Source organism: Pleurodeles waltl, chromosome 2_1 (assembly GCF_031143425.1).
Source record: "Pleurodeles waltl isolate 20211129_DDA chromosome 2_1, aPleWal1.hap1.20221129, whole genome shotgun sequence".
In the NCBI taxonomy this organism is placed as follows: Eukaryota; Metazoa; Chordata; class Amphibia; order Caudata; family Salamandridae; genus Pleurodeles; species Pleurodeles waltl.
This window is the reverse complement of record NC_090438.1, coordinates 656,278,849-656,304,951: the sequence shown is the minus strand read 5'-3', so window position 1 is coordinate 656,304,951 and position 26,103 is coordinate 656,278,849.

Below are 26,103 nucleotides of genomic sequence, written 5' to 3'. Positions count from 1 at the left end.
AAAAAAAGCGCTATCTCACCAAGCAAAAAAGGCAGACCCATATCTAGATGGCAGCTCATTATCTAGGTTGTCCGACCTCCAGCGCCATCAGCGCTGTGAGCATCCACTGAGCCTATTACAAACACACAGTTGCTGTGGCAGTTTCCTGGTGGCAGTCAGCCAATGGCAGTCAACCACCGTGGTCCGCGTTCAGCACAGAAATAGACAAGTGCACATTGCATGAATTAAAAAACATCACAACTGACACACATTGCTCCAGTAGACATGCCTACAAATCACACTATAAAACACATTCCTTCACAGACCATAATCATTTGCATTTCCACATGGAGCCAAAGAACCACAACTAACATTCATCGATCTCAACATAGATTAGGCACCCATTTATCCACCATCCCACAGAATACCCTGCATACACTTTTGTCCATTCACTCTCTATTGCACTTTCACATTAAGTAAGTCCCTGTCACAAACTGTGTCACATTCAAAAAATCCTATTTTCTCAGAAGATGAGTTGAGAGTCATGGTGGATGAAACCATAGCATTAGAGTCAGAATTGTTTGGATCCCAAGTCCAGCACACTCTTTTCAGTGGAAAAATGGAAATGTGAGACAGGATAGTCAATAGAGTGAATGCTGTAGGCACCACCGTGCGCACTAAGGAGGACATTAGAAAGAGATGGAACGACCTCAGGGGCAAGGTCCATTCCCTGGCTCCCAGGAACTAGCTGGAGGTCAAGAAGACTGGCAGTAGCCCTCTCAGTGCTCTGTTAAGGCTCTTTCCGTTGGAGGAGAAGGTCTTGGCAATCCTTCATCCTAAAGGCTTGACAGGAATACCTGGGGGAGTGGAGTCTGGCAAGTTACGACACAAACAATGTCAATGTCAAAAAACTGCAACGTCATGCACGCTCACATCTCAGCTTTTGCCATTGTCCTTTTACATGTACGTCAGCCAAATTCAATACCCAGAGTATTTGAGTTATAACACTGTCAGTGTGTATTATTGGACAAAACATCACAGCTACCAAGGTCCATCATATGCCATATAACAGACTACCACTACCCCCTTGGAGGAAGCCCCCAGTGATGACAGCTCTCCTGGATCTGTGAACATGGAGGCACATCTGTGCAACCTGGTCTGAAAGCAACAGTGAGTCTCACTGTGCCCACAATGACACCTCCCAGCCCTGTTGCTTCTACTTCACAGGCAACCATTCATCCACTGACATGTGTACCCAGCACAGTGTCCACCATCTTATGCCTCCAGTCCTGGTTCCTGAGGTGCAGCTCAAAACTTCAGACACTGAGGGTCCAGGAACCAGTTGGAGAGGGTGCAGGAAAGAGAGCTGTGGGCTAGCAGAGTGAAGCCACCGGGGCTGCTTTCAGCCAGGACAGCATCAACCACATCTTGGGGGTCCATGATATCAAGCAGCTACAGAGGGACATGCATAGGGGCATGTGTCAACAAATGGAGACCCACAATTCCAACATGCCTCTGTAACAGGGGTGCTGAAGGACATTCACACAACCCTGAGCAGGGCTTTTAAAAAACAATATTCCCCTTTCTTTGGTCCATCAACAATAGGCCCATGGACATCAGCACCAGCCACAGGAAGGGAGGTCCTGCCAGAGGAACAACCAGCCACAGGCTTTCCTGCCTTTGTAGCAGCTGATCCCCAACCCCCCTTACAAGCAGGGATGTCCAGCAATGAATCCAGGAGATGCTGATGGCAAGACACCCATCACTGACAGCAGTGATCCTCTTCCTTAAGGTCCTCCTTTTTTGTGTCACACATTCACTCTGTGGACTGATCCTGAACTACCTTCCATTTTCCAATGGTTAGAGAACTCTAGACTTTGGACTTTCAAATGGTGTGGCATCTACTCCAATGATTTCATTCACCATGGCTGACCCCTTCACATTTATTTTTCTATTGAGTTGTGTCACATATATTTTATGTTATTGGAAGCTTCACAATAAAATCACCCATCACTGACTCATTGTCTGTTTATTTTGATTTTACTTTTAGCTATGTAAATATGTCAGACTATGTGATCTATATAATCATGGTCCAAGGTATTTGTTCAAAATGGGATATGTTGCATGTACACTCTCAGGGTTACAACCATCCCACACAAACATATACATACACATGTCTGGTCAAAATAATTATTTTATTACGGTGTTCAGCACAAAGGCTGAACTATTGGAATTCATAAATTATTGACTCATACTGAGTAAATGAACATGTTCATGAATATAGATCTCCAGACCACAAAAGGAAGGGATTTGTCAGACATTGTCCTATAGAATCGGCAAACATTGAAGTGGTTGATGTCACAAGTTTGAGCCTTATCATATACCACACCAAACTAATCCACCATCACATGGTCAAAGATTCAGACAGATAGCAGTACAACAGTTTCTGATCACAGGGTCCTTATGATCCAGTGCTCATGCATCTGGTGGTATGACACAAACATATGCAAGTGTTTTGGCACAGGCACTGTGGCCTACAATGATGAAACACATCTACAACTATATACAGGCCTGACAGAAAAATAGTGTTTAGCCAATTTGAAGGGGAACTGACTTGTTTGTGGTCCTGGACTAAATATTTTCTGGCCACATAATGACACACATGATACATCAGACCCACCACAGGACACAAAACAAGCCCAATTGACACTTCCAGACGTCCATCCAAACACTGTGCCAGCTGTCTCCTACTCCCAAACTCTTTGACCTCAATACCTGGAACAATCCATGTCTACTTAGTATGTCAGAACAGCATCACATGCCTGCCAATGTCACAACTCGGAAATGCTCACTTGAAGATGTAATGGTGAAGGTACTTGTACAAAGAACAAAACAAGGAGTGTAGGCTTAAATTCATACTATGACACAAGTCACATAGAAAGCTTCTGGAAAACAAAGTACATTACGAGAAACCTGACACAAACAAAGCAACATCATCAAGGTGGGGATGTGTCAAAAGCTATCTCATCAATCAGCCTTCGGCTGATTTTTGCAGAGTATCAGCTCCCTAATTGTTTAAAAAAACTAAACTCCACACATTGTCATAACTACAGTTCATTGTACAGTCACAGTCATGATACTACATGACATACTTTCACTCATAAAAAGTAGCTCTTAATGATATCATCTCACAAGCCAGCTCCTTCGTCTTCACCATGGTCATCTTCATATGGCATTTCAGGATTCTTACCCAGTAGTACTGCAGGCTCCCCCTCATCTGGGATGCACAGGATATTTCTCCAAAGGGCGATGTTGTGGAGCATGCAGCATGCCACAGTGATCTGACATACTTTTCTGGATGAGGCCTCCCCCAGTCCTGCCCAGACAGTGAAATATGGACTTCAGGAGCCTGATTATCATGGGCCTCATTGGAGTGGAGATCCTCTGGCATAGTTGGCCTCCTCAGTAGCATCAATAACGAAGAACAGTTTTGGATATGTTGAGTCTCCTGTTAATGAATGGGACATAAGTGCAACAATGAGTCACTGACTTCATGATTGTAGCACCTGATGTTGCTCACACACAATCAGGACAGATGTGACCTATCAGTCGGCCAAGTCCTCTCTGGTTACAGTTGTGGCATCAGCTGGGATGTGGTGCTGTTCCCCATTATCAACATCAACAAGGAGGGACAGGGAGGTTGATGGTCCAGTGTACAGTCTCCCAAAAGTACTACTAGAGATGAGCAAAGGCCCACGCGCCTGGAACCTACCCCGGCTGTCCTCTCGAATGAGACTGTGTTCTAACCTATGTTCTGTCTGAGCATTATCTCTCAAATTATCACTTTCATATTGCTTTTAATCTTGGTCTAATCCTCTTGCTTTCTGAAAAAATTAAATGGTGATGTCTGCCGAGCTTCAGAACCAATTTTAGTTTTTTTCTCTCCTGTTTAATTAGTGTCTGCTCATAGGTACCACCCTAATACACTCTACCACAGCAGTCACTAAAAGATCTCAGGCAAAGCGCCTCCTCACAGGGAGCCCGTCAGACATTGCAGTGCCGGTCTGACGAGGAGCACCCCCCAATGATGAAGCATGTGTGAGGGCTCTTCCTCCTAAACATGTAGGTTCCCTTGATTTCCCCTTTGGAACAGTGTACTTTTTGTTGTGATAGCTGTTCCCCATTATAAAGGAATCATAGGCGGTCCAGGAAAATGGGCACAGACGATTGAGATGTAGAGATCCACCAAACAGACAACTTGCAAGTTTATGGAATGGAAGTTTTTCTGTTGTGATAGACTTGATCAGTGACCTGCAGTGGCACAAAGCCAACATGAGTGCCATCAATGGCTCCCACCACATTTGGGAGATGGGCAAAACAATAGAAGTCAGCCTTCACATTGGCTAAATCCTCACGTCGGGGGAACCTGACATACGAAATCTCTCAACACCAGACTGAACATAGGTTGGGACGTACCACCAGATAGGGTCATTGTATGTTGGAAGGACCCTGAGGCAAGGAAGTGCAATACTGCCATGACTTGGACAATGGGTGATATGTAGTATGGATTACTGTCAGCTGGCATCAGATCTGGCTCCAACTGATGGAATAGATCCACTATTGTTTTCCTATTCAGACAGTAGAGCTGGATGATGTGGCATTCCTCTATGTTCTGAAGGTCTGGCAATGGAAGGTAGACAGGAGGTTGTTGCAATCTTCATCTCCCAGGGTACCTATGCGTCAATAAACATGATCTTGAACATTAGTCACTGTGTCCACAGCAACAAACATGATGCATACCAAAAATATCATGTGACAAAGTATTTCTGACTAGAAATATAATACACCCAGTACACATCACAGCTGTCAACTACACATGGTTCAGTTGTGACCCCCATGGCTGTGAACATATGTGTCCACAACATAGATTTGTGCAACACCCAGCTATCTGCTACTTAATTGCTGTTTTAAATGTCTTTTCTGGCTGCCAACAACATCATTAGCAGCTGTGGACAGTTCACCATCTGTACCCTGCAACACATTACACTGTTGGTTGTGTAGTTGGACCTACACAACAAGACGGATTTAGGATGTTTGTGATGATCCTAAAAATATATGATTAATGTGATATATCTAACAGGGCCATATGAAGCATTTCAAACTGCCAAAATGGTGGTTGCATAACCTACTCCACTGGACATCAGGAACTGCCTGTGTCTCCTAGAGGAAGTTATCTGTGCAGTGGGTGGTTGCAGCCACGGTGGACAAAGCCATAGGCTAATGTTGTTACCTGTGGCGGTCGCAGCCTAATGGCTTTCGGTGGTGATGACCGCGTACATGGCGTACTGTATGCCTCATTGTGCAAGATCAGTCACTTGACTGCTGACACTGCTGCCAGCACCACCTCCACCACTTCAGCTGCTGTGTGCCACCTCTGGGAGAACTCATGCCATGTTCAACAGGTAAAAGGGCCCCTGCTTTTTCTCCAGAGGACCTTAAGACTCTTGTGAACAAGGTCCTTCCCCTGTATGGTCAGCTATATGGCTCACCAGTAGAGCAGGTAAGTACCTCATAGGCACAATTGACTCTGTTTAACACCATCCTTTTCCTCCTCGCAGGTACAATGTGCCCCTGTATGCCAGTTAGGCTTCTGCATGCCTGTTGTTGCAGTTTGTGTGGCATCAATGGGATGTACATAGTGCCGGTATTGGACACCAATACTATATGTTGTGGTCATTCACATTGTGCTGTGTGATGTTTTTTGAGGCCCTAATTCCTCCTTGTTTTCGATGCACATAACTAGGCAAGGCATACAATGACCTTTTTTGTTTATGATGGCTGTAACTATTAGACAACATGTATGAGCATGACAGCATGGGCTATGTATGCATCTTGTCTCAGTCATTTTAGGATCTTGTATACAGTGTGTATTGTGCCACAGATCTTTTACCTTGCATCTGGCCATGCCAAGGTATATCTTGACTCACTGTACCCTTTAGGTTACCAAACAAGACACATTGCTGATCGATACATGGTGTACTGTCATGCTTGGAAGTGATAGAAATGTGAGTGTCATATAGTGATGTATGCTCAGCTTGCAGAGACCAGGGCCTGTCAAATGTATTCCCCAGTATGGGACATACTCCAGGCTGTGAGAGAGTCACTGTGGCTATGCAACTATGGCATTGTGCCCACTCCCTGTAGACCTGCAGCTCCTGTCATGTGGCCAATATGAGGCTCTAGTGGCAAAACTTGCCCTGAATCTCTCAGTCCATTGACTAGATTAGGAATGGGTATTGAGGTAAATCCCTGAACTAGTCACATGTACATTTTGTATCATGGTCAATGCATGTCTTTGCCTGATGAGAGGTCCCTTACTCACACATCTCTGTTGTCACCTTCACAGAAGTCATATTTGTCCTGTACAGGTGTATTGAAAAAGTGATAAACCCGAAGTGCAGACAGTGTGTAGATTCCTGGGAGGCCATGACATGTGACTCAATAGCTTGGTTACATAGCAGAAATTGAACTAAACATACCTGTGTATGTCAGATGCCATCTTCATAGAAAGATATGTTAAAAGGTGTTTTCTGTGATACAGGTACAAAGCACAGAAATCCACCCTGAAGTGGCATTTGGTAGGCCTCATGTCCACACATGCAGAGGGAAGATACTTCCCATACCCAACATGCCAGCCCTTTCATTACCACTCAAGTGTAAGGGTGAAGTCTATATTATGGTATTTGCCTGTAGGGATTGTAAACATTGAGTCAGTGTTGCAGAATGTAAATGAGTTTATGCAGTCAGGCCTAAGAAGTTTACCCTTCAGAAGCTGCATTGGTCTGCAGTCTTTCATTGTGGCTCACATCACAGTACATGTTGCTGGAGCATGGGCTACCTGATGTCAGCAGGCTTGCTTAGTCATTGTAGGCCATGAGCAGGGTAGTGGGTTAGTCTGCAGATAACTCCAAAAGTGTGTAGTCATGTCCCTGTGCTTATTGGCATGTGTGCTTTACACTTGTGGTGTGCTGACAAATTGCCCAATTTGTGCTTGTTGTTTCTGACGTGTGTGTCACAACCATTTGTGCAAAAACTTGTGTTTGCAATCATTTGATTTGTCTCTTGCATCAATACAGGCCAATGTCCATTAGAAGAAGGGGAGTTGGTGAGCCATCACCTAAAAGGTGCAGACTCTGGGGGTCCTTGGCTGACGGAGGGCCCACTGTTGCAAGAGGTGGGAGGATCTGAGACAGTGGGCCAGGAAAATCACAGAGGTCCAGCTGGGCTGTCCTCCCAATGTGGGAGTGGCACACATCGGATCATGACCCCCCCCAATGGCCCTCATTCTGGCAGTTGCCTATCTCGTGATTGATGAGCATTTGAGGGGAGCACAGCAGCAACAAGGGGGTGGGAATACAGAGCATATTCCTGCCTATCACATAGTCAAGTTGATGTGTTAGGTTCTGATCTCTCCCCTTGACAAATTGTGATAGGCCACATGTGACACACAAGATGAGTAACTGTTTGAATAGGTATGGAAGTTGGTACATACTGATGTGCCTTTTCCTATTAGCCCAAGGACCCAGGACACAAACGAGTACACAAATTTGCTCTCAAGGGGCAACACATGGCTGTGTAAATTTATCAATCAAGTAATATTTGTTGTTGTAGTGGGTTTAAATTATACTCAACAGACCAATATTCATAAGTGTAACAATCCAGAGCAAAAGAAGTGATGGATCACTGTCTTCAGCCATGTGTCTTGTCAAGTGAATAAATTGTCATCCGCCCCTCAGAGGCCACTTGTCTTCAGTGTGTGACGAGTGCTGGTACCTCATTTCTGTCTGTCATGTGAAGGTGGCCATCATACATGTGACAGAGCAAACATCATTCTTTGGGTACGACTACAGATCAGTACTTTCCATTGGTATGTGGGGAATGTCCAGTGACATGATTTGTGTGACATCACTGTTGTCAAAATTCCTTGTGCTTGCATGTTAGCATGTGTACCTTTCTCTTTTGACAAAATGTGTACACTGCTGTTTCATGCATGGTCTACCTGTGTTCATGGGATAATTTCTGTATTCCCTCAAATATATGTTCATGCCAGCCCGTGTTTAAAATTGGACATTTTTTATGAGGTTACATTTCATGTGGTGCCACAGACAGGGGCGTGTCAAATTGGCTACAGGAACTAAGAGAGAATGATTTATTGCTATCTAAAGAATCTGTGCCAAGGCTTAAAATACAGGAGAAAGTGACTCGGAGAATAATGTCACAATGATCTACACAGGGTACTGTGTAGGGAAACCTTTCTCCACTCCAGTGTGATGGTTAACATGTTTCACACACTTGGGGGGTCATTCCGACCCTGGCGGTAGACTACCGCCAGGGCCGGGGACCGCGGATGCACCGCCAACAGGCTGGCGGTGCATCCTTGGGCATTCTGACCGCGGCGGTACAGCCGCGGTCAGAAACGGGAAACCGGCGGTGTCCCGCCGGTTTCCTGCCTCCCTAGGGAATCCTTCATGGCGGTGCTGCAGGCAGTGCCGCCATGGGGATTCCGACCCCCTTACCGCCAGCCTGGCTCTGGCGGTCTTGACCGCCAGAAACTGGCTGGTGGTAACGGGTGTCGTGGGGCCCCTGGGGGCCCCTGCAGTGCCCATGCCATTGGCATGGGCACTGCAGGGGCCCCCTAACAGGGCCCCACCAAGATTTTCAGTGTCTGCCAAGCAGACACCGAAAATCGCGACGAAACTGCACCCGTCGCACCCCTTCCACTCCGCCAGCTCCATTCGGAGCCGGCATTCCTCATGGAAGGGGGTTTCCCGCTGGGCTGGCGGGCGGCCTTCTGGCAGTCGCCCGCCAGCCCAGCGGGAAACTCAGAATTACCGCGGCGGTCTTTTGACCGCGCAGCGGTATTCTGACGGCGGGACTTTGGCGGGCGGCCTCTGCTGCCCGCCAAAGTCAGAATGACCGCCTTGGTGTCTAAATGACAAAGAGCCCCCTCGTGGGGCCCAGCAGGTATTGAAGTGCCGGCCTGACAAGGAGCAGGCCCAATGATGAAGCGTGCAACCTGTTGGTAGGTGAGGGATTTCTCGTCTAACACACGAGTGCCCATTCAACCTGGTTTGTCTCTCCTAGTCGGGTTTGAGTAGGATTTTCCTTCCCGGAGCAGTGCACCTTACAGTACTAGGGGTGGGTACAACCATTCATCCATCAACATCTGGGTTTGCAGGACCAAAATGGAGACAGTGATATAGCTTTCCCTTGGGAAACATGTTGAAGGCCTTTTACAAGTACTTGGTAATCCCTCGGTCCCTCCAACACACAAAGGAGTAATGGGTACTTCTGATGCAATCAGAGTATGTCATTGTAAGTGAGCCTGGGCAGAGTTTGCGGAGTGCCAAAAAAACTCAGCAACGCTACGTGGAGTTCACGAGCTGCGGGAGTTTGGGCAAGCTATGTTGTTTGCACTGATTTTCAGTGCCAGGTCTTTTTCTTGTGCTGTGAAATCAGAGGGTGCTAACTTCTTTCTGCCGTTTGAGTAGATTCTCTACTTGAGCGACGGCTTCTTCAACACGAGCGGCAGCTTTTTCATCACTAGCAATTGGGGCCTACCGCGGCTGCTCACGTTCAGAAATCAAGCTCGTCAACATAGCGATTTCTCTCCCTCACCAACTTAATGTTGGCCACTGTGAGCGAGAGAGAAAACTCCGCTCTGCGTAACTTCGCAGTTTTTCAGAACTCCGCACAGAGTGGAGAAAACTGCACGAACGCCACTGGTGGAGCAGAATTCTTTGCCTACCCCTAATTGTAAGGGGTGTCCTACAGTAGAGCTTATTTCCCTGGGGCAAGCTGATTCATTATGTTGTAGATTTTAGAGATATATTTCTTTGACAATTTGCACATTTTGAGTATAGTGTACATTTCTATGCCAAATGTGTAGTATATCTGAGTAACATTAGTACTGCCTACATGACTCCATTAGGACAATTTACACATGGTAAACTTTGCATTGTTGATTAGTTTCAAGTGTGACTTGGGTATTTCCATGTCACTTTCTTCAGGCTACCTTACTGCTGTCAGCAACATGCCAGGATTTTGGAGCATAATTTCTTATTGTTGTGGTATTGTGTATGTGACAAACAGATGTATGCATGACCTTGAGTGGGATCTGTGGAAATGAACTTATCATTGGCCTACTATTGTATGACAACAGGTAACTGAGGTACGCTCCATGAGGCACACCATTGAAGGTGATGAGGTCTCTAACTTGTTCAATCGTTACTGTGTTGCAAAACTTCACCGATGCAATTGAAGTGGTCTGAGGTTCTAATTTTCCTGTGGGCAACTATTGACAGTTCATGTGGCATGCATGCATATGGTGTGGTATGTGTAGGAGCCACTTTGATGTAGTTTGTTGCTGGGTCCTACTCAAATGTCAAGACAATGTTTAATAATCACAGATGTAGTTCAAGTGTGATCAAGAATATGTGGTGACTGTTTTTCTCTTGCTATTTACAGCATCCTCCCAGGCAAGTGAAGGAGACAGGGCTGAAACCAACTAAAAAAGCGCTGTCTCACCAAGCAAAAAAGGCAGAATCATATCTAGATGGCAGCTCATTATCTAGGTAGTCCGACCTCCAGCGCCATCAGCACTGTGAGCATCCACTGAGCCTATTGCAAACACACATTTGCTGTGGCAGTCTGCTGGTGGCAGTCAGCCAATGGCGGTCAACCACCATGGTCCGCGTTCAGCACAGAAATAGACAATTGCACATTGCATGAATTAAAAAACATCACAGCTGACACACATTGCTCCAGTGGACACGCCTACAAATCACACTATAAAACACATCCCTTCACAGACCATAATCCTTTGCATTTCTACATGGAGCCAAAGAACCACAACCAACATTTATCGATCTCTACATAGATTAGGCACCCATTTATCCACATCCCACAGAATACCCTGCATACACTTTTGTCCATTCACTCTCTATTGCACTTTCCCATTAAGTAAGTCCCTGTCACCCACTGTGTCACATTCAAAAAATCCTATTTTCTCAGAAGATGAGTTGAGAGTCATGGTGGATGAAATCATAGGATTAGAGTCACAATTGTTTGGAGCCCAAGTCCAGCACACTCCTTTCGGTGGAGAAATGAAAATGTGAGGCAGGATAGTCAATAGAGTAAATGCTGTAGGCACCACCGTGCGCACTAAGGAGGACATTAGAAAGAGGTGGAACGACCTCAGGGGCAAGGTACATTCCCTGGTCTCCAGGCACTAGCTGGAGGTCAAGAAGACTGGCAGTGGCCCTCTCAGTGCTCTGTTAAGGCTCTTTCCGTTGGAGGAGAAGGTCTTGGCCATCCTTCATCCTAAGGGCTTGACAGGAATACCAGGGGGAGTGGAGTCTGGCAAGTTACGACACAAACAATGTAAAACAACTGCAACGTCATGCATGCTCACATCTCAGCTTTTGCCATTGTCTTTTTACATGTACGTCAGCCAAATTCAATACCCAGAGTATTTGAGTTATAAAACTGTCAGTGTGTATTATTGGACAAAACATCACAGCTACCAAGGTCCATCATATACCATATAGCAGACTACCACTACCCCCTTGGAGGAATCCCCCAGTGATGACAGCTCTCCTGGATCTGTGAACATGGAGGCACATCTGTGCAACCTGGTCTGACGGCAACAGTGAGTCTCACTGTGCCCACAATGACACCTCCCAGCCCTGTTGCTTTTACATCACAGGCAACCATTCATCCACCTGCATGTGTACCTAGCACAGTGTCCACCATCTTGTGCCTCCAGTCCTGGTTCCTGCCTGAGGTGCAGATTAATATTTCAGAAATTTCCAGGGTCCAGGAACCAGTTGGAGAGGGTGCAGGCTTGTGGGGGTAGGATGCGTGAAAGAGAGCTGTGGGCTAGCAGAGTGAAGCCACCGGGGTTGCTTTCAGCCAGGACAGCATCAACCACATCTTGGGAGTCTATCAGGGGTCCATGATATCAAGCAGCTACAGAGGGACATGCATAGGGGCATGTGTCAACAAATGGAGACCCACAATTCCAACATGCCACCATAACAGGGGTGCTGAAGGACATTCACACAACCCTGAGCAGGGCTTTTAAAAAAAAATATTCCCCTTTCTTTGGTCCATCAACAATAGGCCCATGGACATCAGCACCAGCCACAGGAAGGGAGGTCCTGCCAGAGGAACAACCAGCCACAGGCTTTCCTGCCTTTGTATCAGCTGATCCCCAACCCCCCCTTACAAGCAGGGATGTCCAGCAATGAATCCAGGAGATGCTGATGGCAAGACACCCACCACTGACAGCAGTGATCATCTTCCTTAAGGTCCTCCTTTGTGTGTCACACATTCACTCTGTGGACTGATCCTGAACTACCTTCCGTTTCCAATGAGAAGAAAACTCTAGACTTTGGCCTTCCAATGGTGTGGCATCTACTTCATTTTCATTCACCATGGCGGACCCCTTCACATTTATTTTTCTATTGAGTTGTGTCACATATATTTTATGTTACTGGCAGCTTCACAATAAAATCCCCCATCACTGACTCATTGTACGTTTATTTTGATTTTACTTTTAGCCATGTAAATATGTCAGACTATGTGATCTATATAATCATGGTCCAAGGTATTTGTTCAAAATGGGATATGTTGCATGTACACTCTCAGGGTTACAACCATCCCACACAAACATATACATACACATGTCTGGTCAAAATAATTATTTTATTACGGTGTTCAGCACAAAGGCTGCCAATATGTCTGAACTATTGGAATTCATAAATTATTGACTCATACTGAGTAAATGAACATGTTCATGAATATAGATCTCCAGACCACAAAAGGAAGGGATTTGTCAGACATTGTCCTCTAGAATCGGCAAACATTGAAGTGGTTGATGTCACAAGTTTGAGCCTTATCATATACCACACCAAACTAATCCACCATCACATGGTCAAAGATTCAGACAGATAGCAGTACAACAGTTTCTGATCACAGCGTCCTTATAATCCAGTGCTCATGCATCTGGTGGTATGACACAAACATATGCAAGTGTTTTGGCACAGGCACTGTGGCCTACAATGATGAAACACATCTACAGCTATATACAGGCCTGACAGAAAAATAGTGTTTAGCCAATTTAAAGGGGAATTGACTTGTTTGTGGTCCTGGACTAAATATTTTCTGGCTACATAATGACACACATGATACATCAGACCCACCACAGGACACAAAACAAGCCCAATTGACACTTCCAGACGTCCATCCAAACACTGTGCCAGCTGTCTTGGCACATATCTCCTACTCCCAAACTCTTTGACCTCAATACCTGGAACAATCCATGTCTACTTAGTATGTCAGAACAGCATCACATACCTGCCAATGTCACAACTCGGAAATGCTCACTTGAAGATGTAATGGTGAAGGTACTTGTACAAAGAACAAAACAAGGAGTGTAGGCTTAAATTCATACTATGACACAAGTCACATAGAAAGCTTCTGGAAAACAAAGTACATTACGAGAAACCTGACACAAACAAAGCAACATCATCAAGGTGGGGATGTGTCAAAAGCTATCTCATCAATCAGCCTTCGGCTGATTTTTGCAGAGTATCAGCTCCCTAATTGTTTCAAAAAACTAAACTCCACACATTGTCATAACTACAGTTCATTGTACAGTCACAGTCATGACACTACATGACATACTTACACTCATGAGAAGTAGCTCTTAATGATATCATCTCACAAGCCAGCTCCTTCGTCTTCACCATGGTCATCTTCATATGGCATTTCAGGATTCTTACCCAGTAGTACTGCAGGCTCCCCCTCGTCTGGGATGCACCGGATATTTCTCCGAAGGGCGATGTTGTGGAGCATGCAGCATGCCACAGTGATCTGACATACTTTTCTGGATGAGGCCTCCCCCAGTCCTGCCCAGACAGTGAAATATGGACTTCAGGAGCCTGATTTTCATGGGCCTCATTGGAGTGGAATTCCTCTGACATAGTTGGCCTCCTCAGTAGCATCAATAACAAAGGACAGTTTTAGATATGCTGAGACTCCTATTAATGAATGGGACACAAGTGCAACAATGAGTCACTGACTTCATGATTGTAGCACCTGACGTTGCTCACACACAATCAGGACAGATGTGACTTATCAGCCGGCCAAGTCCTCTCTGGTTACAGTTGTGACATCAGCTGGGATGTGGTGCTGTTCCCCATTATCAACATCAACAAGGAGGGACAGGGAGGTTGATGGTCCAGTGTACAGTCTCCCAAAAGTACTACTAGAGATGAGCAAAGGTCCACGCGCCTGGAACCTACCCCGGCTGGCCTCTCGAATGAGACTGTGTTCTAACCTATGTTCTGTCTGAGCATTATCTCTCAAATTATCACTTTCATATTGCTTTTAATCTTGGTCTAATCCTCTTGCTTTCTGAAAAAATTAAATGGTGATGTCTGCCGAGCTTTAGAACCAATTTTAGTTTTTTTCTCTCCTGTTAAATTAGTGTCTGCTCATAGGCACCACCCTAATACACTCTACCACAGCAGTCACTAAAAGATCTCAGGCAAAGAGCCTCCTCACGGGGAGCCCGTCAGACATTGCAGTGTCGGTCTGACGAGGAGCACCCCCAATGATGAAGCATGACATCCGACAGGACGTGTGAGGGCTCTTGCTCCTAAACATGTAGGTTCCCTTGATTTCCCCTTTGGAACAGTGTACCTTTTGTTGTGATAGCTGTTCCCCATTATAAAGGAATCATGGGTGGTCCAGGAAAATGGGCACAGACGATTGAGATGTAGAGATCCACCAAACAGACAACTTGCAAGTTTATGGAATGGAAGTTTTTCTGTTGTGATAGACTTGATCAGTGACCTGCAGTGGCACCAAGCCAACATGTGTGCCATCAATGGCTCCCACCACATGTGGGAGATGGGCAAAACAATAGAAGTCAGCCTTCACATTGGCTAAATCCTCATGTCGGGGGATCCTGACAAAGGAAATCTCTCAACACCAGACTGAACATAGATTGGGACGTACCACCAGATAGGGTCATTGTATGTTGGAAGGACCCTGAGGCAAGGAAGTGCAATACTGCCATGACTTGGACAATGGGTGGTATGTAGTATGGATTACTGTCAGCTGGCATCAGATCTGGCTCCAACTGATGGAATAGATCCACTATTGTTTGCCTATTCAGACAGTAGAGCTGGATGATGTGGCATTCCTCCATGGTCTGAAGGTCTGGCAATGGAAGGTAGACAGGAGGTTGTTGCAATCTTCATCTCCCAGGGTACCTATGCGTCAATAAACATGATTTCGAACATTAGTCACTGTGTCCACAGCAACAAACATGATACATACCAAAAATATCATGTGACAAAGTATTTCTGACTAGAAATATAATACACCCAGTACACATCACAGCTGTCAACTACACATGGTTCAGTTGTGACCCCCATGGCTGTGAACATATGTGTCCACAACATAGATTTGTGCAACACCCAGCTATCTGCTACTTAATTGCTGTTTTAAATGTCTTTTCTGGCTGCCAATAACATCATTAGCAGCTGTGGACAGTTCACCATCTGTACCCTGCAACACATTACACTGCTGGTTGTGTAGTTGGACCTACACAACAAGACGGATTTAGGATGTTTGTGATGATCTTAAACATATATGATTAATGTGATATATCTAACAGGGCCATATGAAGCATTTCAAACTGCCAAAATGGTGGCTGCATAACCTACTCCACTGGACATCAGGAACTGCCTGTGTCTCCTAGAGGAATTTATCTGTGCAGTGGGTGGTTCCAACCACAGTGGACAAAGCCATATGCTAATGTTGTTACCTGTGGCGGTCGCAGCCTAATGGCGTTCGGTGGTGATGACCACATACATGGCGTACTGTATGCCTCATTGTGCAAGATCAGTCACTTGACTGCTGACACTGCTGCCAGCACCACCTCCACCACTTCAGCTGCTGTGTGCCACCTCTGGAAGAACTCATGCCATGTCCAACAGGTGAAAGGGCCCCTGCTTTCTCTCCAGAGGACCTTGAGACGCTTGTGAACAAGGTCCTTCCCCTGTATGGTCAGCTATATGGCTCACAGGTAAGTACCTCATAGGCACAATTGACTCTGTTTAACACTATCCTTTTCCTCCTTGCAGGCACAATGTGCCCCTGTATGCCAGTTAGGCTTCTGCATGCCTGTTGTTGCAGTTTGTGTGGCATCAATGGGATGTACATAGAGCCGTCATTGGACACCAGTATTATATGTTGTGGTCATTCACATTGTGCTGTGTGATGTTTTTTGAGGCCCTAATTCCTCCTTGTTTTCGATGCACATAACTAGGCAAGGCATACAATGACCTTTTTTTGTTTATGATGGCTGTAACTATTAGACAACATGTATGAGCATGACAGCATGGGCTATGTATGCATCTTGTCTGAGTCATTTTAGGATCTTGTATACAGTGTGTATTGTGCCACAGATCTTTTACCCTGCATCTGGCCTTGCCAAGGCATATCTTGACTCACTGTACCCTTCAGGTTACCAAACAAGACACATTGCTGATCGATACATGGTGTACTGTCATGCTTGGAAGTGATAGAAATGTGAATGTCATATAGTGATGTATGCTCAGCTTGCAGAGACCAGGGCCTGTCAAATGTATTCCCCAGTATGGGACATACTCCAGGCTGTGAGAGAGTCACTGTGGCTATGCAACTATGGCATTGTGCCCACTCCCTGTAGATGCAGTTCCTGTCATGCGGCCAATATGAGGCTCTAGTGGCAAAACCTGCCCTGAATCCCTCAGTCCATTGATTAGATTAGGAATGGGTATTGAGGTAAATCCCTGAACTAGTCACATGTACATTTTGTATCATGGTCAATGCATGTATTTGCCTGATGAGAGGTCCCTTACTCACACAGCTCTGTTGTCACCTTCACAGAAGTCATATTTGTCCTGTACAGGTGTATTGAAAAAGTGACAAACCCGAAGTGCAGACAGTGTGTAGATTCCTGGCAAGCCATGACATGTGACTCAATAGCTTGGTTACATAGCAGAAATTGAACTAAACATACCTGTGTATGTCAGATGCCATCTTCGTAGAAAGATATGTTAAAAGGTGTTTTCTGTGATACAGGTACAAAGCACAGAAATCCACCCTGAAGTGGCATTTGGTAGGCCTCATGTCCACACATGCAGAGGGAAGATACTTCCCATACCCAACATGCCAGCCCTTTCATTACCACTCAAGTGTAAGGGTGAAGTCTGTATTATGGTATTTGCCTGTAGGGATTGTAAACATTGAGTCAGTGTTGCAGAATGTAAATGAGTTTATCCAGTCAGGCCTAAGAAGTTTACCCTTCAGAAGCTGCATTGGTCTGCAGTCTTTCATTGTGGCTCACATCACAGTACATGTTGCTGGAGCATGGGCTACCTGATGTCAGCAGGCTTGCTTAGTTATTGTAGGCCATGAGCAGGGTAGTGGGTTAGTCTGCAGATAACTCCAAAAGTGTGTAGTCATGTCCCTGTGCTTATCGGCATGTGTGCTTTACACTTGTGGTGTGCTGACAAATTGCCCATTTTGTGCTTGTTGTTTCTGACATGTGTGTCACAACCATTTGTGCAAAAACTTGTGTTCGCAATCATTTGATTTGTCGCTTGCATCCATACAGGCCAATGTCCATTATAAGAAGGGGAGTTGGTGAGCCATCACCTAAAAGGTGCAGACTCTGGGGGTCCATGGCTGACAGAGGGCCCACTGTTGCAAGATGTGGGAGGATCTGAGACAGTGGGCCAGGAAAATCACAGAGGTCCAGCTGGGCTGTCCTCCCAATGTGGGAGGGGCACACATCAGATCATGACCCCCCCAATGGCCCTCATTCTGGCAGTTGCCTATCTCGTGATTGATGAGCATTTGAGGGGAGCACAGCAGCAACAAGGGGGTGGGAATACAGAGCATATTCCTGCCTATCACATAGTCAAGTTGATGTGTTAGGTTGTGATCTCTTCCCTTGACAAATTGTGATAGGCCACATGTGACACACAAGATGAGTAACTGTTTGTATAGGTATGGAAGTTGGTGCATACTGATGTGCCTTTTCCTATTAGTCCAAGGACCCAGGACACAAACGAGTACACAAATTTGCTCTCAAGGGGCAACACATGGCTGTGTAAATTTATCAATCAAGTAATATTTGTTGTTGTAGTGGGTTTAAATTATACTCAACAGACCAATACTCATAAGTGTAACAACCCAGAGCAAAAGAAGTGATGGATCACTGTCCTCAGCCATGTGTCTTGTCAAGTGAGTAAATTGTCATCTGCCCCTCAGAGGCCACTTGTCTTCAGTGTGTGACGAGTGCTGGTGCCTCATTTCTGTCTGTCATGTGAAGGTGGCCATCATACATGTGACAGAGCAAACATCGTTCTTTGGGTACGACTACAGATCAGTACTTTCCATTGGTATGTGGGGAATGTCCAGTGACATGATTTGTGTGACATCACTGTTGTCAAAATTCCTTGTGCTTGCATGTTAGCATGTGTACCTTTCTCTTTTGACAAAATGTGTACACTGCTGTTTCATGCATGGTCTACCTGTGTTCATGAGATCATTTCTGTATTCCCTCAAATATATGTTCATGCTAGCCCGTGTTTGAAATTGGACATTTTTAATGAGGTTACATTTCATGTGGTGCCACAGACAGGAGTGTGTCAAATTGGCTACATAAACTAAGAGAGAATGATTTATTGCTATCTAAAGAATCTGTGCCAAGATTTAAAATACAGGAGAAAGTGACTCGGAGTATAATGTCACAATGCTCTCCACAGGGTACTGTGTAGGGAAACCTTTCTCTACTCCAGCGTGATGGTCGACATGTTTCACACACTTGGTGTCTAAATGACAAAGAGCCCCCTCGTGGGGCCCATGAGGCATTGAAGTGCCGGCCTGACAAGGAGCAGGCCCAATGATGAAGCATGCAACCTGTTGGTGGGTGAGGGATTTCTCGTCTAACACACGAGTGCCCATTCAACCTGGTTTGTCTCTCCTAGTCAGGTTTGAGTAGGATTTTCCTTCCCGGAGCAGTACACCTTACAGTACTAGGGGTGGGTACAACCATTCATCCATCAACATCTGGGTTTGCAGAACCAAAATGGAGACAGTGATATAGCTTTCCCTTGGGAAACATGTTGAAGGCCTTTTACAAGTACTTAGTAATCCCTCGGTCCCTCCAACACACAAAGGAGTAATGGGTGCTTCTGATGCAATCAGAGTATGTCATTGTAAGTGAGCCTGGGCAGAGTTTGCGGAGTGCCAAAAAAACTCAGCAACGCTACGTGGAGTTCCACGAGCTGCAGGAGTTTGGGCAAGCTATGTTGTTTGCACTGATTTTCAGTGCCAGGACTTTTTCTTGTGCTGTGAAATCAGAGGGTGCTAACTTCTTACTGCCGTTTGAGTAGATTCTCTACTTGAGCGACGGCTTCTTCAACACGAGCGGCAGCTTTTTCATCACTAGCGATCGGGGCCTACCGCGGCTGCTCACGTTCAGAAATCAAGCTCGCCAACATAGCGATTTCGCTCCCTTACCAACTTAATGTTGGCCACTGTGAGCGAGAGAGAAAACTCCACTCTGCGTAACTTCACAGTTTTTCAGAACTCCGCACAGAGTGGAGAAAACTCCACGAATGCCACTGGTGGAGCACAATTCTTTGCCCACCCCTAATTATAAGGGGTGTCCTACAGTAGAGCTTATTTCCCTGGGGCAAGCTGATTCATTATGTTGTAGATTTTAGGGATATATCTCCTTGACAATTTGCACATTTTGTCTATAGTGTACATTTCTATGCCAAATGTGTAGTATATCTGAGTAACATTAGTATTGCCTACATGACTCCATTAGGACAATTTACACATGGTAAACTTTGCACTGTTGATTAGTTTCAAGTGTGACATGGGTATTTCCATGTCACCTTCTTCAGGCTACCTTACTGCTGTCAGCAACATACCAGGATTTTGGAGCATCATTTCTTATTGTTGTGGTATTGTGTATGTGACAAACAGATGTATGCATGACCTTGAGTGGGATCTGTGGAAATGAACTTATCATTGGCCTACTATTGTATGACAACAGGTAACTGAGGTACGCTCCATGAGGCACACCATTGAAGGTGATGAGGTCTCCTACTTGTTCAGTCGTTACTGTGTTGCAAAACGTCACCCATGCAATTGAAGTGGTCTGAGATTCTAATTTTCCTGTGGGCAACTATTGACAGTTCATGTTGCATGCATGCATATGGTGTGGTATGTATAGGAGCCGCTTTGATGTAGTTTGTTGCTGGGGCCTACTCAATGTCAAGACAATGTTTGATAATCACAGGTGTTGTTCAAGTGTGATCAAGAATATGTGGTGACCTTTTTCTCTTGGTATTTGCAGCAGCCTCCCAGGTAAGTGAAGGAGACAGGGCTGAAACCAAGTAGGGAAGCATCTGACCACGGTACCTCTGTCAAGACACCACTGAAACGGAGGGACCCAGTGGCCCAGAGGGTGAAGGGAGTACCACAAACGGCACAGGATCAACCTTGTCATCTTTAGATTCTACCTACAGTGACAACTCCCTAATGTGGCAGGCCCAACTGGACCTGCTCTTGTACCATCCTTGTCTGCCACCCCAAGTTCTATTGCCATCCTCCCTGTTGCTCCCCACCCAGTTAGAGGTGCCCACGCAACCAAGAGAGTGGCTCCCCTTCACCCCAGGTACCTCAGCCCCAGTGCATGCTACCCCTGCTGCCCTGAGTGAGGAGGCCATTGACCTCCTGAAGAGTATATCTGTGGGTCAGTCTACCATTCTGAATGCTAGCCAGGGGATTTTCCAAATCCAAAATCCCTATTCCTCTATCTGTCCCAAGCACACAGACACATCCGCACACCTACCACAACACATACATACATACAGGACATACCTGCATGCAGGTGCTCAACAGTTACCCACAGACCCCACAACAGCCACCATTTCAACAGACACCCCCACCACCCCACTGACACACACTCTATAAACACCATACCCACAGACACCACTACAACAACCAGTGATTCATCCACCACACCCACTATACACCCAGACAACACCTCACAACCCACACACCTCAGCCACCATACCCCTAGACACAACCACAACTCCCACAGACACATTCACCACATCAACCACACCCCAAGCACCAGACCAATAATCACATAAACATACATCTACCACATCCACTATACCCACAGACAACAACTGAATACACAGACACATCCACAACAGTCATCTACCCACAGACACCGCCCCAAAAGAGACACACACACCCAGCACTCCCACATGAGCCAGCACCTTCACCTCACAACCCCCCAGGACACACAAACACCCACACTCGCACTTGCAACAGTCACCACCCAAACATAAGCATACTTCCAAATCTCCACTGTGGGAAAGTGTTCCTTTTTGCACTAGTCACCTCCAGTCATTTTGGACCGGTACTGGTGGTTACAGACTCTTGGCTGTGCCCTGTGTGCTGCTTACAAATCCCAGGGCCAGTACTCTGTGTAACGTGGATATGTAAATTAGGCTAATTTTAATTGGCTATGTCATTCTACCTACAAGTCATTCTACCTACAAGTATATGGTAAGGCATGCATGTTTAGGGACCCCAGCGAATGTGGCGCACCCATAGGTGCACTGCTGAGGTACCCAGTGTCATTTTAAAGGTAGGCCTGCCTTGCTGGCTGCTTCTAAACTAAAGTCACCTGCAAATTCGACTTTGGTATTAAAAGTACTTCCAAAGTCTTAAGCTACCTTATTTTTTGCATATGTCACCCCTAAGGTGTGCCTTAAGTGCCCCTATGGATGGGTGCTATATAACTATAGACCGGGACCTTATAAAATTGTGTTATAATCCCTGGTGAGGTAAAATAGCCAAATTAGTTTTTCCCTCATTGTAGTGAATGGAATCCATAGGCTAAAATAGGGAGACTTTAATTTAATTGATAAAGTCCCAAAAGGAGCTAACTATATCAAGTTTGGTATCAAACGTATTGTTATAATAAACCCAAAAGCATGCATTGTTAAATATAATATAACTATTTCGGTGAAAGAGTTTTACAACTCTATCTCAAAGTTGCCAACTCAGCTCTGTAGTGCCCTTCTCTGACTGGCCAGCCTCTGGCAGTCTGGCCAGGCTGCATTGACAAGGTATGTAGTGGCCTGGACAGAAGACAAAGACAGCACCTGGCTCAGCTGGCTCAGCAGATGGTAAAAACAAGATTGGGAAGAACAGCCAAACTGGTCTTCGAAGGGGGGAAGGACATTTGGAGCAGCTCTGGCCCCCCCTCATTCCATCCAGACCAAGACAACCAGGTACTCTCTTGATTAGATTAGGAGATGGCAGGAAAGGGGTGTGTTAAGGGTTTTTAGCCACACCAGTAGATTGACTCAGCCAGACCTAACCTCCAAAATTCTGTTTCTTCCATTTTGGATTTTTAAAGAATGTTGCTCCCTGGGATTGATTTTTGCCACACTTCCCAGGAAGTGGTCATCCAAGAGGGTGATGGCCTGCCTGTGATTGGATAGTTGCCCCGCTGCTTTTCACCCTACGAGCAAGGATAAATTTGGCAGAGCTGCACCCACATCTGAGATCCCTACAAGCAACAACAACTAAAGAAGAAGGACTGCACTGCTGGACCCCTGACCTGCAGCTGGACACTGCACTCTGAAGGACTGTACCAACTGCCTAAGTGTGCAGCTGTGTACAGAATTCATCACACATACAAAGAGGAAAAATTAAGGAAAAGAAAAATATTTCTCCTCGTTACACCTCTCCTGGGGAAGCAAAGGAATACATAAAAAAGTGTGAGAGTTGACCAGCCCGGCCCATCAGGGATCTCTGGACAGTCGGTTCCCCTGCCATAGTCACAAACCACCACTGAACCTCCCCCCTCAGGAAACACCACCACAGCACCCACCCAGCAGGCCTATCCCTCTGTCCCCAGGACACGTCAATCAGCAGTGTGACCAACACTACAGGGACCCCAGGCAACCCCACTAACCCAAGACAATCAGGGACCTGGGGTCAGTGCCAGTGGGCACACGGTTCAGGGGACAGAGACACAGGACAACAGGGAAGTTGGGAGGACTTCTGTGCGACAGGGGGAGGACAGGCCCAGGGAACCCACTCTCCACGAGGCACTCTCCAACATCATGGGAGTATACCACCATTCCCAAGAGACCATGGGCACGGTACTGGCCAAGTTTCAGAAGACCCAGCGGCTGCAGGAGGAACAGTACCTGGGGATCAGGGAGGACTTCAGGTCCATTAGCACCACCCTGGTCACCATTGCAGGGGTGCTGGCAGACATGGCCAACATCATGAGGGAGACAGTGGCACACCAACGGGCCCCTGACACTAGCCTGAATGATGAACAGCCCTCCACGTCCGCCAGCGCTAGTGGACAGGAGGTCCCACCACTGGAACAACATGCCACCAGCACCCTATACCCTGCAGAAGGAGAACCACCCCACAAACAGTCCCTGAGATCCAGGCACAAGACAGAGAACATTACTAAGACCCCCGCCAGGAAATAAGACTCTCCTGATTGTCACCCTTCTGTTCCACTATGTCACCCTAACAACCTTGAACTGCCATTACTCCACTTCCTATGCCCCCTGGGACAATGCACCTGTGATAGAACTAGACTGGACTCCACCATGGACATTCCTCCACCATCACCGCAGCCCATTGCACATACCCCTCCACTGAATAGCACTTAAATAAACACCCTTGAATCACAAAATGATCTGGAGTCAGTCTGTACTTTCACAAGTGTGTTATCATAACCTCTCTGAAAAAAAACAATGTCAATGTTCATTTTCACATACCAATGTTTGACAGTTGTTGGGCAGCAGTAAACATAGCAGAAGGCAGAATGTGGTACCCAGATCTGTGAAATGGAAAGGCAAAGTGAACTGTCAGGGTCCATATACAGAGGTAAAAAGGCAGAATCATGCAATGTCCTACAGTAGTCTGAAATGAGAGGAGCAGTGCCAGTCTCTTACCTGTGTCTCACTGGAAGTATTGCATGATGATGTTGTTTCGGTTGTCTATATCTTCTTCTTCTGCCTCCTCTTCTTCACTGTCCACTGGCTCCACAGCTGCCACAAGATCAACAACAGGTCCATCCTCCTACTGAAAAGGCACCTGGTGTCGCAAAGCCAGATTGTGCAACATACAGCATGCCACTATTATCTGGCACACCTTCTTCAGTGAGAAGTATAGGGAGCCACCTGTCAGATGGAGGCACCGGAACCTGGCCTTCAGGAGGCCGAAAGTCCGCTCTTTTATCCTCCTAGTTTGGCCATGTGCCTCATTGTAGCGTTCCTCTGCCCTTGTCCTCGGATTCCTCACTGTCAGTAGCCATGACAGGTTGGGGTAACCAGAGTCACCTGCAAATATCGAGGGGTATCTGTTAGACACACACCAACCCTCAGGGACTCTCCCATATCCAGACACCTATTCAAACTGTGTGGGGACCTTGGGCTCACCTATTAGCCACACACAGGCCCGTATTTATACTCCGTTTGCGCCGAATTAGCGTCGTTTTTTTCGACGCAAATTCGGCGCAAAACTAACGCCATATTTATACTTTGGCGTTAGACGCGTCTAGCGCCAAAGTATTGGCAAATAGCGTCATTTTTTTGCGTGAACGCCTTCCTTGCGTTAATGAGATGCAAGGAAGGCGTTCCCGTCTAAAAAAATGACGGCGACGCAAATGCGTCGTATTTATACTCCCGGGCAAAAATCACGCCCGGGAGTTGGCGGGTCAAAAAACCCCGCATTTGCGCCACTATTTAACGCCTGGGTCAGGGTAGGCGTTAAGGGGCCTGTGGGCTCAAAATGAGCCCACAGGTGCCCTCCCCTGCCCCCAGGGACCCCCCCTGCCACCCCTGCCCACCCCAGGAGGACACCCAAGGATGGAGGGACCCACGCCAGGGACATTCAGGTAAGTTCAGGTAAGTATTATTTTTTATATTTTTAAATTTTTTTGGGGTGGCATAGGGGGGCCTTATTTGTGCCCCCCTACATGCCACTATGCCCAATGACCATGCCCAGGGGACACAAGTCCCCTGGGCATGGCCATTGGGCAAGGGGGCATGACTCCTGTCTTTACTAAGACAGGAGTCATGAAATGGCGTCTGGGCGTCGTAAAAAATGGCGCAAATCGGGTTGAGGCGATTTTTTTGCCTCAACCTGACTTGCCCCATTTTAAGACGCCCTAACGTCATTTTTTCCCAACGCCGGCGCTGCCTGGTCTACGTGGTTTTTTTCCACGCACACCAGGCAGCGCCGGTCTGCTTGCGCCGGCTAACGCCATTCCATAAATACGGCGCCCGCATGGCGCTTCAGAATGGCGTTAGACGGCGCTAAATTTTTTGACGCTAAACTGCGTTAGCGCAGTTTAGCGTCAAAAAGTATAAATATGGGCCACAGTGCCTCTGGAGTTGGCCCATCACATAAGGGATGCTGCTATTCCTCAAAATGTAAGCGTCATGGACTGAGCCAGGATACTTGGCATTCACATGGGAGATGTACTGGTCTGCCAAACACACCATCTGCACATTCATGGAATGGTAGCTTTTGCGGTTTCAGTACACCTGTTCATTCCTGCGGGGTGGGACAAATGCCACATGTGTACCATCAATGGCACCAATGATGTTGGAGAAATGTCCCAGGGCATAGAAGTCAGTTTTCACTGTGGGCAAATCTTCCACCTGAGGGAAAACGATGTAGCTGTGCATGTGTTTCAGCAGGTTAGAGAACATTGACTGTGACATCCCTGATGCCATGGCCACTGTTGTTTGAAAGGAACCACTGGCCAGGAAATGGAGTACTGACAGGACCTGCACTTGAGGGGGGATTCCTGTGGGATGGCGGATAGCTGACATCAGGTCTGACTCCAACTGGGCACACAGTTCATGGATTGTGGCACGATCAAGTTTGTAGGTGATAACAATGTGTCTGTCTTCCATTGTC